Consider the following 14,639-nt stretch of genomic DNA (forward strand, 5'->3'; position numbering starts at 1 on the left):
CCCCTTGCGGGGCGGCCCTGGTTAACGGCTAGCATGGCTACCAGGGTTCCTAATGGGTGCACACTTGCTCATGGGGATAGTGCTGGACCGGCACTGCGCTACCGATACTCAAGGGAGGCTTGGCACGCGGGCCTGGCTCAAGCATGTCCCTACACCTCGCCAGCCCCTTGCCCAAGCTAATTGAGCTATCCCGTTGCCCCTAGCGCACGGGTGGGTTCCGACCCAAGCGGTTGCCTATCATCATGGCACACAGGTGCCTGTCATCATCGGCATACAGGAGACCCTACACATCGGTGCCAAGTCACCTCATCGGCGCATGGTCGCCTTCCATTATGGTTGTCCCCCTTTAGCACGTAAGCGGCGCCTCCCATGGACCAGTCTGAGCCAGGAGAGTGCCCCGGCCATTAGACTTGAGGTCATGATCCAGTGCTACTGACGTTGGTGGAGCCATCCCATCGGGCAACTCCTAGCCTCTAAGCGCACAAAGGCTTGTCCTGGCCTGCCTTGGCCAGGACGCCGCACGGGTTTCTTCCGCTGTAGAATTACTCCCGTGACAGTTGGTATCAGAGCCAGTTGGCCAGTTGCAGCCGCAGTTGGTTTTCAGCAGATTAGCCTAGAGCCAGTTGAAGCGGTCATTTCGACAAGCAGCATTTTGTAGGTGCGGTCCCTAGTCACCTCCACCCAGGATCGAGCATAATTCAGATCAGGCCTAGCAAGAGGCCATTTCATGGTTCATGTCCCCATTCCAATGACATTAAAACAGCTTCCCTTGCGGTTGCAGACGCTTTGGTTGTTGTCCTCATGCGGTGGCAGACGCGTGAGCCTTAATAGGAATGTGGGTACACTGCCCGAGTAGATTGTTTATCAGGCCTATCAAGAGGCCATTCAATGTTCGCGTTCCCATTCCAATGACCCTAAAACAGCTTCCTTTGCGGGTGCAGATGCATTGGTTGTTGTCCTCATGCGGGGGCAGACGCGTGGGCCTTGTTAGGAATGTGGTTACGCTAGCCGTTGGAGCATGGCGGCCCTACACCGGCAAAGTTTCAGGTGGACATGCTCAGTTTTCAAGTTGAACACTTGCAGCAGCAGAAGCTTATCACAAGGCGAGTGCATGTTCGGCAACTCATGGGTAAAAGTTGCCACACTCGCGTTCGAAGCGGTCAAGTCTCCTTGAGGCAGCAGCAGTGGGGCCCCCTCAGAGTGAAGATGTAGCCCAAGTCAGCGAGGCGAAGCGTAGTTTCGAGGGCCCAGGAGAGCATAAGCCAGGGCTGGGTTTGAGTAACCCACACAGGGCGAGGTGAAGTCTGCAGGCCAGCATGGTGAAAGGGTACCCAGGTCATCGCCAACATGGGGAGTAGACCTATCAACGTGTTCGGTAGCATCACTGAAAAGCTACCAAGAAGACGGTTGAGCCTTGAGGTAAGATGATACATGGGGCGGACCTCCGCAAAACACCACACACATTTCTTCGAGGGCCCTTCTTTCACATTCAACAGCATAGCCATTGCGCGGTTTGAGTAACCTCGACACTGGGGGGGTGACGTCCAGGCAGGCCGGCATGGTGAAATGGTTCCGTCCCCATAAATGGACACCAATATAGGCAAGACCCGGGTTGGCCAGGCGAGCCCTAAACTGGTTGAAGAGTGGATGGCGCGGGACTCAAACGCCCATTCACAGAAGGAGTCATTGTCGAGGATGACAATGAATTGAGTGGGGGAGCCTATTACGGTTCAAAGCAGGCTTAGCCTTGCCTACGCTTGGCAGGCTTACGTTAGGGACATGCCCGTCATTTTCGCCTGTAAGACTTTTGGGAGAACTGATGTCATCTTCGGGCAGACCACCAAAAGCTTAACGTACTCTTTGAGGAGGGGTGGTCGACCTCCTTGGGTGCCTAACCTTGGCACTCCTAGACCATCATCCCCTTGCGGGAAGGCCCTGGTTAACGGCTAGCATGGCTACCAGGGTTCCTCATGGGCACACACTTGCTCATGGGGACAGTGTTGGACCGACACTGCTCTACCGATACTCAAGGGAGGCTTGGCACGCGGGCCTGGCTCAAGCATGTCCCTACACCTCGCCAGCCCCTTGCCCAAGCTGATTGAGCTATCCCGTTGCCCCTAGCGCACGGGTGGGTTCCGGCCCAAGCGGTTGCCTATCATCATGGCACACAGGTGCCTGTCATCATCGGCATACAGGAGACCCTACACATCGGTGCCAAGTCACCTCATCGGCGCATGGTCGCCTTCCATTATGGTTGTCCCCCTTTAGCACATAAGCGACGCCTCCCATGGACCGGTCTGAGCCAGGAGAGTGCCCCGGCCATTGGACTTAAGGTCATGATCCAGTGCTACTGACGTTGGTGGAGCCATCCCATCGGGCAACTCCTAGCCTCTAAGCGCACAAAGGATTGTCCTGGCCTGCCTTGGTCAGGACGCCACACGGGTTTCTTCCGCTGTAGAATTACCCCCGTGATAAATGGGCAGTGCCAAGCAAGGCAGCCGCATCTTCGACTGTCACTATGAAATCCCCAAAGGCCCCGACGAACGCCTCCAATAAACGCCCCACATACTCTACACTTTCCCTACTAGATAGACCCGTGTAACAGTCCACGAGCCTAAGAAGGCTAGAATCCTACAATATCCAATAGTACACGCGGTTTTCGAAAATAAACTCCGCCCACGTAGGGTAGTTATTGGGAGATTTCGAACTGTCATTCCTAGGAGTGTAAGACAAAGATTGGTCGGACTGACCACATAGGCACAACAGTTCATTTCCCCGAATGGGACCGAATATGCCCTCTACGCCTAACTGGAGGCCAAAAACCCTGTTCCCCTGCGACGGCTAGAGCAGCCTACCTCTCAGACAACAATTCCACCATATCAACCTCTCTAATAAAGTCAATAAAAGGGCATTCAACCTTTTTCTCAACCTTCGTCCCCACCTGCTCCTCGGACACCCTAACAACCTAATGACGACGTGGAGCCATAGACGAAGAGCAGAACAAGAAAAGAAAATAAATAGTAGATACCAAACACGGAAACTAAAATAGCGAAAAGTCAACGGCAGAGGAAAACACAAACTGAAGGTGAAAGGAACACTTTCCGAGTTCCTTTCTCAAGTTTTATAGAGATTGTCGGATACTCGTACGTGCAGAAGACCAAACGGCGCCGATGAAGATGAACGGATGCCTGTCCAATACCCAAAATTATCCTTAGCAAAAAAGAAAATTGAGACAATTACCTCAATTCACCCGAAAAAGCGGGACGAGGGAGGCACATTAATTCAAACACAGCGACACATCAGTAACCATCACCGCATTGTATCAGGCATCGAATTCGTCTCACACATGCAACTAGCTCGTAATGATTTCAGAGCGATAATTGAAAAGCCATTACCAACAAGTGCCATGTGACTGTCCCAAGTAAACCCCTCAGTCCTAATCAATCACAAAATGCCGGTAGGAAATTAAACTACTTGTCGATGTAGACAAAAAATCGATATGGTAGTCACACCGAGAAGGCCTCCCCCTACAAGCCATTCCTTCTTTGAAAGGCTAACAGTCCGAGAAGGATTGACGGTATAATTGAAGCGATGAGAGATCCATCGTATGGATGCCCAAATCTTAAGGAATAAAGTGGGCAAATTTCAAAAAAAAATCATTTCCCTTCAATATGAAATTGCATTTCCTATTTAGAAAATCATATTTTCAATGATCAATCTTGAACCATAAACTGAACCAGATCCGAATCAAAAAGGAGTAGGAGAGAGGTATACCTAATACAGAGAAATATTATCTCTCAATGGAGGTGTTCACGTCCAAGGAAGAATCCAAAAACTGTTCCCACTGAAAATGGCACAGTGTAGAATGGAGCAGAATCAACAGCGTTCTCCAAAAACTTGATCCTTCGTAAAAATGGCTGGATGGCACGTGAGCACTGCTTCCAATCAGTCCTTTCACAAAAGGCTGATATCAAAATCGAATCTTGATTTCTCCTACAAAGTTGGAGATTGAATTGGAGATCTGGCAGCGGCAGGAAGGAGGCGGCAAGAAAGAATTTTGCAGAGATTGCAGAAATCTTTCTTCTGTGATTTTAGCTCTAAAAACTAGAGGCCTTAATGTTGTCTACAGGCTGCCACCCCCTCCTCCTTTTATAGGCTTAAAGGGATCAGCTCCTAATCCCAATAGGAGTTGCTGATACAAATCATATTTGGATCAGAAATCCCTTTAAATGATAAGGGAGAACCCTTATCTTATCTATATATTAGATCAGCCCTCTCCTAATCCCATTAGGAGGTTCCTAGATCTAAATCTTATTTAGATCTTGAACTCTCTGAGTGAGTAGGGTCAAGGCCCAATCCTATCAACTAATTTAATCCCAGATTCACCCCTCATTTAAACTAATCAAATCAACTCAGATCGAAATGGGCGTTAGGCGCATTAAGGTTATGTGCTCACTTAGCCTTCCAAACTGCTGCCTAGTGGACTTCCTTGTATGGTGTGGGACCCAAACATTGATCTACACATCAGCCACATGGGTTCAGCCCAGCATTTGTTACAAGGCTTGGCCGAATACACTACTATGGACAGTGCACCCCCTGAAACCCATCACATGGGCTCTATGAGCCCAACACTTACCCTAAATGGTCACTGGGCCAAGCCACCTTGCAACACCCAGGGACTGTGGGCCAAGCCACCTTGTAACATGTAACTCACTGCATAGGTTCAAGGTAAACAGAAGGCTGAGTGAATGAAAAGTTACACTTAACTGGGGGACTACTACAACTGTTGCAGCCGCAGCCATAGAAACCGTGGAATTAATTTTTAGAGAATGAACTATTGTACTAAAAGATTGTCTTTATGTACAAAATTTAAGAAGAAATTTGATTTCTGTCTCAAAACTTTGTGTAGATGGTTATTCTTTCTTCTTTAATAATACGATTATTATTAAAAGAAATAACAGATTCATCGCATACTGGAGAATGGTCTCTATGTTCTACATCCCTGGGTGTTACAAGGTGGGTGTTACAAGGTGCCTTGGCCCTTGTTGGGCTAATCATGCATCTGCATTTTATGTTCTACATCTATGATGGGCTAATCATGCATATGCATTTTAGTCTCTACATCTATGATGGGCTAATCTTGCATCTGCCCTTTAGGTTCTACATCCATGATGGGCTAATCTTGCATCTGCCCACAGTCCCAGGGTGTTACAAGGTGGCTTGGCCCAGGGACCACTTAAGGTATCTACATCTATGATGGGCTAATCTTGCATCTGCCCTTTAGGTTCTACATCCATGATGGGCTAATCTTGCATCTGCCCACAGTCCCAGGGTGTTACAAGGTGGCTTGGCCCAGGGACCACTTAGGGTAAGTGTTGGGCCCATAGATCCCATAAGATGGGTTCCAGGGTGTGCACTGTCCATAACAGTGTATTTGGCCAGGCCTTGTAACAAAGGCTGGGCTGAACCCATGTGGCTGATGTGTAGATCAATGTTTGGGTCCCACACCATACAAGGAAGCCCAACTGGGCAGCAGTTTGGAAGACTAAGTGAGTACATAACCTTAATTGGGCCTTAAACCCATTTCGAACTGGGCTGATTTGATCAATCAATTAAAAGGGGCAAATTCTGAGGTGGATCAGCTCATAGGATTGGGCCTAGACCCTATCCACTTAGAGAGTCCAAGATCTAAATAAGATTTAGATCTGAAAGCCTTCTAATTAGATTAGGAGATGGTTGTTCTGATCTACAGATAAGATAAGAATTCTTTCTTATCACTTAAAGGGACTTCTAATCCAAATATAATTTGGATCAGCAGCTCCTAATAGGATTAGGAGTTGATCCCTTTAAATCTATAAAAGGAGGAGGGGGCGGTAACCTTTAGATATGCAACCCAAAAACTCGTCTTCAGAGCTGAAATCACAAGAAGAGATAATTCTGCGCCCTGCGAAATCTCTCTTGCTGCCTCCTTCCTGCCGCCGTCATCGTCTCCAACTCGATCTTCAATTCTTGGGAGAAATCAAGATCTGATCTTGATATCAATCTTTTGGGAAAAGATTGATTGGAGTTGTACTCACAAGCCATCCAGTTGATTCTTGCAAAGGGTCAAGTTCTTTTGAAATACATTGTTGATTCTGCTCCATCCTGCACTGCGTCATCTTCAGTGGGAGCAGTCTTTGGATCCTTCCTTGGGCGTGAACACCTCCATTGAGAGATATTATTTCTCCGTATCAAGTACATTCCCCCTCCTACTACTTTTTTTTTCAGATCTGGTTTGGTTAATGGTTCAAGATTGATCCTTGAAAAATATGTTTTTCTAAAATAAGGAATTCGATTCCCTACAAAGATGGGAGAAATTTTGGAATTTCGCCCAGTCCATTCCACAAGATTTTGGCGTCCATGTGATGGATATCCTATCCCTTCAATGGTATCAGAGTCAAGTTCAAATCTTGAACCAATTTGCTTCAAATCCGAACCTGCGCAAATGGGCAGAAGACATTCTACCCGATTTGCGCAGATATGGGTTTTGGGAAATTTGTTCCCAAAATTAATGGGCGAATAATATGAAATTAATTTTATATAAATCTGATTATTATTTAGAACTGTTCTTTATGATTTTCTTGATTTATGGGTTGTTCGTACAAGAGGAGATCGAAATCTTGATTTGCGCAGGGAACCTGCGATTTTGTAGTTTATGGATTGCTTTATTACATTTGGTCTGTAAAATAATTTTTTTTATTTTTTAGACTGAATGTATAGGTATTTGATCTGATGTAATTATTAATAGAAATAGGATTTCTATTTATTTTATTCCTGGATCAAAGATGGCGACGCAGAAAAGGAGATTTTGCAGAAAAGAAGTTTCGCAGATGGGAGAATTGCAATCTGCGATTTGCAGTTTATAAAACTGCAACCTGTGATCTAACCTCTGTTTTGCATGATGGATTGTGCGAACAACCCTGTTTGACTGATTCTTGTGTTTAATTTCATATTATTTTCTTGAATTAAAGATTTAATTAAAGATCAAACCCCAAACCCATTCGAACCAAGATTGGTTCAAACTGTTTGGACCAAATCTAAGTCTGCCCTAATTTTCCCACTATTGGGCCTGAGGATTGATATTTAATTAAATGACTAATTCTGCCCAACCTGTAAAGGCTCAGTTTTAAATAGTTAAAACTGCTAAAAGCCACTTAAGACATAAAGCAATATGGGCTGAACCATTCAACCCATATACCTAGATAATATTAATGGTTAATATTATGGATTTAAAATGAGGTTCAAATGGGCCTTACAGATGAAATTCACAATTTCATTTGTAGGTTACCTATTTTATGACCCAAGTGAGCATAAAGTGTTCTGCAGTCGAAATTCACAATTCTTGGAAACCGATTACATCTTGGACACCCATCATCACGAAGTTGTTCTTGATGAGAAGAGCTCAGGAGCAGTGGGAGATGTCCCACAAGTTCCAGGTAGTGACCAACCTAGAAGATCCACTCAGGTATCCAAGCCACCAATCCGTTATGGTTATGACTAGGATACCTACCTGGTGGAAACCTTGACTAGTGAGTAGGATCTCGTGACTTACGCGGAAGTTATGTTGGACTCAATGGAGACCAATGGAGTCTGGAATCTAGTAGATCCACCCTCCGAGGTAAAAACAATCGGTTGCAAATGGATTTACAAGATGAAGAAGGGCCCCGATGGTAGGGTTGAGACCTTTAAAGCTCGTCTAGTGGCGAAAGGGTACACTCAGAAAGAGGGCATCGATTATGAGGAAACCTTTTCGCCTATAACCATGCTTAAATCCATTAAGATCCTACTAGCTGTAGCAGTATACCATGATTATAAAATTTGGCAGATGGATGTCAAAACTGCATTCCTGAATGGAGATCTTACTAAAGATATCTATATGCAACCGCCACAAGACTTCATTGCTACAGGTCAGGAAAACATGGTATGTAAACTTAATAGATCCATTTATGGACTTAAGCAAACTTCTAGAATGATGTGGGAATGTTAACTACGGTGAAAGTATGGCTTTCACAGCAATTCTCCATGAAAGATCTTGGAGAAGCCTCCTATATATTGAGTCTTCGACTCTATAGAGATAAATCGAAACGGATAATAGGATTATCCCAATCTGCTTACATTAACAAAATAGTCAAAATATACAATATGGAGAACTCCAAGAAATGAAATGTTCCTTTCAGGCACGGAGTCACTCTCTCCAAAAGATGTCTCCCAAGAATTCTGAGGAGATTGATGGCATGAAGACATTCCCTATGCCTCTGCCATATGAAGCATCATGTATGTCATGTTGTGCACTCATCCTGACATTGCTCAGGTAGCAAGTGTAGTGAGCAGATTTCAGGCCAACACAGGGCAGAAGCACAGGACTGCTGTGAAGAACATACTTAAGTACCTTCGAAGGACAAAGAGTTTTGTCTAATATTCGATGGTAGCTCACTACAGATCCAAGGGTATACAGATGTCGATTTCCAGTCGAATCCAAATGAAAGAAAGTCTAAATCTGGAGATGTTTTTACGATAGGATCGTGTGATGTTTGCTGGAAAAGTAGCAAACAGGGGTCCACTACAGACTCCACGACCAAGGCCGAGTACATTGCCACAAGTGAGGCTGCCAAAGAAGCCGTGTGGATGAAGAAGTTCATTCACGAGTTGGGAGTAGCTTCGTCCAGCACATCACACATCCCATTGTTGTGTCACAACAATGGAGCCATGGCTCAGGCTGAGGAGCCACGAGCCCGCTCAAAGTCGAAGCACATCGAGAAGAAGTACCATGTACTGCGGGAGATTGTTGGTAGAGGGGACGTCTTGATTCAGAAGGTAGCGTCAGTGGAAAATGTAGCAGACCCATTGACGAAGCCACTAAAACAGAAAGTGTTTGAGAAACACGTAGAAAGCATGGGACTCCGGCTTGTACCTGATTGGACCTAAGTGCAAGTGGGAGCTGTTAGACGGTTTTGTATGCCCTTAGCTTCAATCAAAATGATGTACTTTATGAGTTTATTGTAAATGAATAAAAGTGCATATTTGATTCATGTTGCCTTGGTATATTTCTGTGTAATACACTTAAACTGGACACTTAATGAGACTAGTGTTAGTTTAAAATGTTCACAGTCAGTGGGTCGGTCTGGGGAGAACTATCCTGATAAGGCTGACACAGATGTGCCACCAAGTCAGTTAGGGTGGCATATCTCAGCCGTTAGGGTAAGACCTAGGCACATACAATGTAAGATTAATTGAATCTTTGAACCGGGCCAGATTTTTAGTATTGCCCTGGACCTTGGAGACTAATGGGCAAAACTGAAAAGTTACACCCGACCCCTAGACTCGATTATAATACTGCACTAGGTGTCGGATTTGGCTATCTTTGATGTACCAATCAGTGAGATCCTTAGCGAAGGTCAAAATCTGGGTATGTTGGGACGGTCTGAGAATTCATTTGAGTGGGTAATCATAGTGACAGGATCAGCCCCTTTATCAGACAAAGGTAATGATTGGGGGTGCACTCTCACTGATGAAAACCAAGACTGTCGGCAGCCGATTTCGATCGTTGAGATTTGTTTCGCAAAATATATTTTATATGAGATATAAAAGTATATATATTTTGGTTTCGAAATGATTTGCAAAAAGTTTTAATTCCCAGGATCCATGTAAGCAGAGAGTGCAACATTGTTCCTTGCAGCCGAGAGAGAGGTCCTCTCTTGTCTGGTAGTGTATGATCATTATGGGCTGAGAGGTTAAGTGTAATACCGTTAAGGATAATATCTGATGGGCTAATCTTGCATCTGCCTACAATCCCTGGGTGTTACAAGGTGGCTTGGCCCAAGGACCACTTAGGGTAAGTGTTGGGCCCATAGAGCCCATAAGATGGGTTCCAGGGTGTGCACTGTCCATAATAGTGTATTCGGCCAGGCCTTGTAACAAAGGCTGGGCTGAACCCATGTGGCTGATGTGTAGATCAATGTTTGGGTCCCACACCATACAAGAAAGCCCAACTGAGCAGTAGTTTGGAAAACTAAGTGAGTACATAACCTTAATTGGGCCTTAAGCCCATTTCGAACTGGGCTGATTTGATCAGTCAATTAAAATGGGCGAATTCTGAGGTGGATCAGTTCATAGGATTGGGCCTAGACCCTATGCACTTAGAGAGTCCAAGATCTAAATAAGATTTAGATCTAGAAGCCTCCTAATTAGATTAGGAGATGGCTGATCTGATCTACAGATAAAATAAGGGTTCTTCCTTATCACTTAAAGGGACTTCTTATCCAAATATAATTTGGATCAGCAGCTCCTAATAAGATTAGGACCCGATCCCTTTAAATCTATAAAAGGAGGGGGCAGCAGCCTTTAGATATGCAACCTAAAAACTCTTGTCTTCAGAGCTGAAATCACAAGAGAGAATTATGCGCCCTGCGAAATCTCTCTTGCTGCCTCCTTTCTGCCACTGCCATTGTCTCCAGCTCGATCTCCAGTTCTTGGGAGAAATCAAGATCTGATCTTGATATCAATCTTTTGGGAGTTGTATTCACAAGCCATCCAGTTGATTCTTGTGAAGGGTCAAGTACTTTTGAAAAACATTGTTGATTCTATTCCATCCTACACTGCGCCATCTTTAGTGGGAACAGTCTTTGGATCCTTCCTTGGGCGTGAACACCTCCATTGGGAGATATTATTTCTCCGTATCAGGTACATCTTCCATTCTACTCCTTTTGGTTCAAATCTGGTTTGGTTAATGGATAAAGATTAATCCTTGAAAAATATATTTTTCTAAAATAGGGAATTCGATTCCCTGCAAAGATTGAAAAAATTTTTGAAACTCGCCCGATCCATTTTGCAAGATTTGGGCGTCCATGTGATGGATATCCTATCCCTTCATTACACGCATGAGTTGAAGCACTAGAGTCAATACACCAGGACGTAGAAGCTACCAATAAATTGGTTTCTATAACACAGGGTTCAAAATTACCTTTCTTGGATTCCAGGTAGGCAGGACAGTTCATTTTCCAGTGGTCAGTCTTCTTGCAGAAATGGCAAGCATCCAATGCTTTGTCTTTCTTCTGCTTCTTACCCTTAGTGGCTTTCTTCTTATGCTTCTTTGTCTTCCTCCTTCTCTTGCCTGTCTTGCTAACCTCAACAAGCATAGCTACAGGCTCATCCTTTTTTATCAGTTCTTTCGCTCGTTGCAATATATGGTTGAGCTCTTATACGCTAACATTCAGCTTATTCATGTTGTAGTTCATGATGAATGGATTAAAGAAATGAGGCAAAGAATTAAGGATAACATCTATCTGAGTCACAAGGTCCAGCCCGAATCTAAGAGCCTCCAGTTCGTTGATGTATCCCATCATCCAAAGACAATGGTCATGAACTTGATGGCCCTTAAACATCTGTGCAGCAATGAACTATTTCAAGACCTTCTGTTGAGTAGAACGATTCTGCTCTTCATACATTGTCCTCAGACTATCAAATATGTCTTTGGCAAATTCGATCTAATCGAACTGCCCCTGTATTGGATTGTCCAAAGAAGTAATGATATAGCAGCGGGTAAGGGAGTTTTTCTCCTCCCAATCCTGATAGTCTCAGAAGCCCAATCACTCGGACGCTCTGAGGCAGGATTTTTAGCCACTTTGTCCAACTTTTTTGAAGTTAGGATCAGCATAAGATTCTTGTACCAGTCGGCATACTTTGGGCCCTTCAGCTTGTTGTCATCAAGAAGCTTTGCAAATTGTCCATTTGCCATTTTCTGATAAAAGAGCAAACATCAGTCCACAACCTAATTTGATACATGTTCATTACATAGATATGGATTTTAATCTATGTTCCATTCTCATTTATTTATCTCTAAGATTTCCCTCCTTTCTTAGTGACGGATACTACAAATTGTCTTTAGAAATGTGAGAAATCACATAGGGTGCATAGAGCCAATTGTTTCAGCTACATAACCCCACCACCTTTTTGTGAATAATCATATACACTCATCATATGAGTTTTCCCTTTGGCCTCTATCAGACAAAGTTCAGAGCTATTTTCAGAAAAACCTTTCTGTCCAATGAGTGCTTACCCATCATATTCATGAACGCCAAAGTACCGTGAGAGAATTCCCTTTTTATGGTGAAGCCCCTCCCACATCGATCTATGACGCCCCTATCACCTTATAAAACACCCAATTTTCTGGTGTGTTTCCTCATTATTAAAGGACCCATCCTTATGCCAATGATGGAAGGCCTTTAGAGAGTTCATTATATGAATCTCCCTATCACATGCACTCATATTAGTTAGAAGGAACAATAAATTATACCCTAGTTTGATCTAGGTCAAACCAAAGTGGCTCCCTCTGACTTTCACAAAGTCAGATTTCGATGGGCCCAAATCGGCTAAGATTCCACACGTAACCCCTCCATGAGATATGGGACCCACCATTGAGGGAGGTCATCTAATCACCAAAAGAGACACCATGGCAATGATGTGCATTCGGTCATGGTGTGTGCAAGAGCCACTGTCGATTAAGCATGTGCCAAACACTTATGACCCATGTACGTAGCACATCACACATCCAAACATCACATGCAATGATAAATTGATCCAATCAATTAAATATATGTAAAGCCCATTTGAATCCCATTTTGAATCCATAATATTAACCATTAATATTATCTATGTATATGGGTTGAATTAGGGTTGATTGATTCGACCCATATAGTTTTATGTGTTAAGTGGGCTTTTAGTAGTTTTAACTATTTAAAACTGGGCCTTTACAGGTTGGGCCGAATTAAACATTTAATTAATTATCAATCATCTGGCCCATTAGTGGGAAAATTAGGGCTAACATTCAGCCTTGATCGAACCCTAGATTCGGTCCAAACAATTTGAACCAATCTTCGTTCGAATGGGTCTAAGTTTTGATCTTTAATTAAATCTTTAATTCAAAAAAATAATTTGAAATTAAATACTGATAAAAGAACAATCAAGAATCAATCACATAGGGCTGTTCGCACAATCCATCCTGCAAAACAGAGGTTAGATCATAAGTTGCAGTTTCACAAACTGCAAATTTTAGATAGTGATTCTCCCATCTGCGAAATATCCTTCCTTGCACCGCCATCTTCGATCCAAAATAAAATAAATAAAAATCATAATTTCTATTAATAATTAAATCAGATCGAATACCTATACATTCAGTCTAAAAAATAAAAAAAAAAATTATTTTACAAACCAAATGTAATAAAATAATCCAAAAACTACAAAATCGCAGATTCCATGTGCAAATCAAGATTTCAATCTCCTTTTGTATGAACAACCCATTTATCTGTGCAAATCAGGTAGAATGCCTTCTGCCCATTTGTGCAGGTTCAGATCTGAAATAAATTGGTTCAAGATTTGAACCATGGCTCTGATACCACTGAAGGGATGAGAGATTCATCGTATGGACGCCCTAATCTTGCGGAATAAGGTGTGCAAATTTCAATAAAATTTCTCTCCCTTCAACTATGAATCGCATTCCCTATTTAGAAAATCATATTTTCAATGATCAATCTTGAACCTTAAACTGAACCAGATCTGAACCAAAAACAAGTAGGAGTGAGGTATACCTAATACAAAGAAATATTATCTCTCAGTGGAGGTGTTCACGCCCAAGGAATGATCCAAAGACTGTTTCCACTGAATATGGCGCAGTGTAGGATGGAGCAGAATCAGCAGCGTTCTCCAAAAACCTGATCCTTCGTAAGAATGGATGGATGGCACTAGAGTGCTGCTTCCAATCAGTCATTTCACAAAGATCTGATATCAAGATCAAATATTGATTTCTCCTACAAAGTTGGGGATCGAACTGGAGATATAGCGACAGAAGGAAGGAGGTGGCAAGAAAGAATTTGGTAGAGATTGCAAAAATCTTTCTTCTGTGATTTCAGCTCTGAAGACTAGAGGCCTTAATGTTGTCTAAAGGTTGTCGCCCCCTACTCCTTTTATAGGCTTAAAGGGATCAGCTCCTAATCCCATTAGGAACTACTGATACAAATCATATTTGAATCAGAAGTCCCTTTAAGTGATAAGGGATAACCCTTATCTTATCAATAGATTAGATCAGCCATCTTCTAATCCCATTAGGAGGCTCATTTAGATCTTGGACTCTCTGAGTGGATAAGGTCAAGGCTCAATCCTATCAACTGATTTAATCCCAAATCCGCCCCTCATTTAAACTAATCAAATCGACCAAGTTTGAAATGGTCTTTAAAACCATTAAGATTATGTGCTCACTTAGCCTTCCAAACTGCTGCCCAGTTGGACTTCCTTGTATGGCGTGAGACTCAAACATTGATCTACACATCAGCCAAATGGGTTCAGCCCAGCCTTTGTTACAAGGCCTGGCCGAATACACTACTATGGACAGTGCACCCCGTGAAACCCATCACATGGGCTCTATGGAACCAACACTTACCCTAAGTGGTACCTAGGCCAAGCCACCTTGTAACACCAGGAACTATAGGCAGATGCAAGATTAACCAATCAGGTATTACCCACAATGGTCTTACACTTAACCTCTCAGCCCATAATGATTAAACACTGCCCGACAAGAGAGGCTCTCTCTCTCGGCTGCAAAGAACAGT

Source organism: Nelumbo lutea, chromosome 5 (genome assembly GCF_056320005.1).
Source record: "Nelumbo lutea isolate HS-2025 chromosome 5, American lotus-T2T, whole genome shotgun sequence".
In the NCBI taxonomy this organism is placed as follows: Eukaryota; Viridiplantae; Streptophyta; class Magnoliopsida; order Proteales; family Nelumbonaceae; genus Nelumbo; species Nelumbo lutea.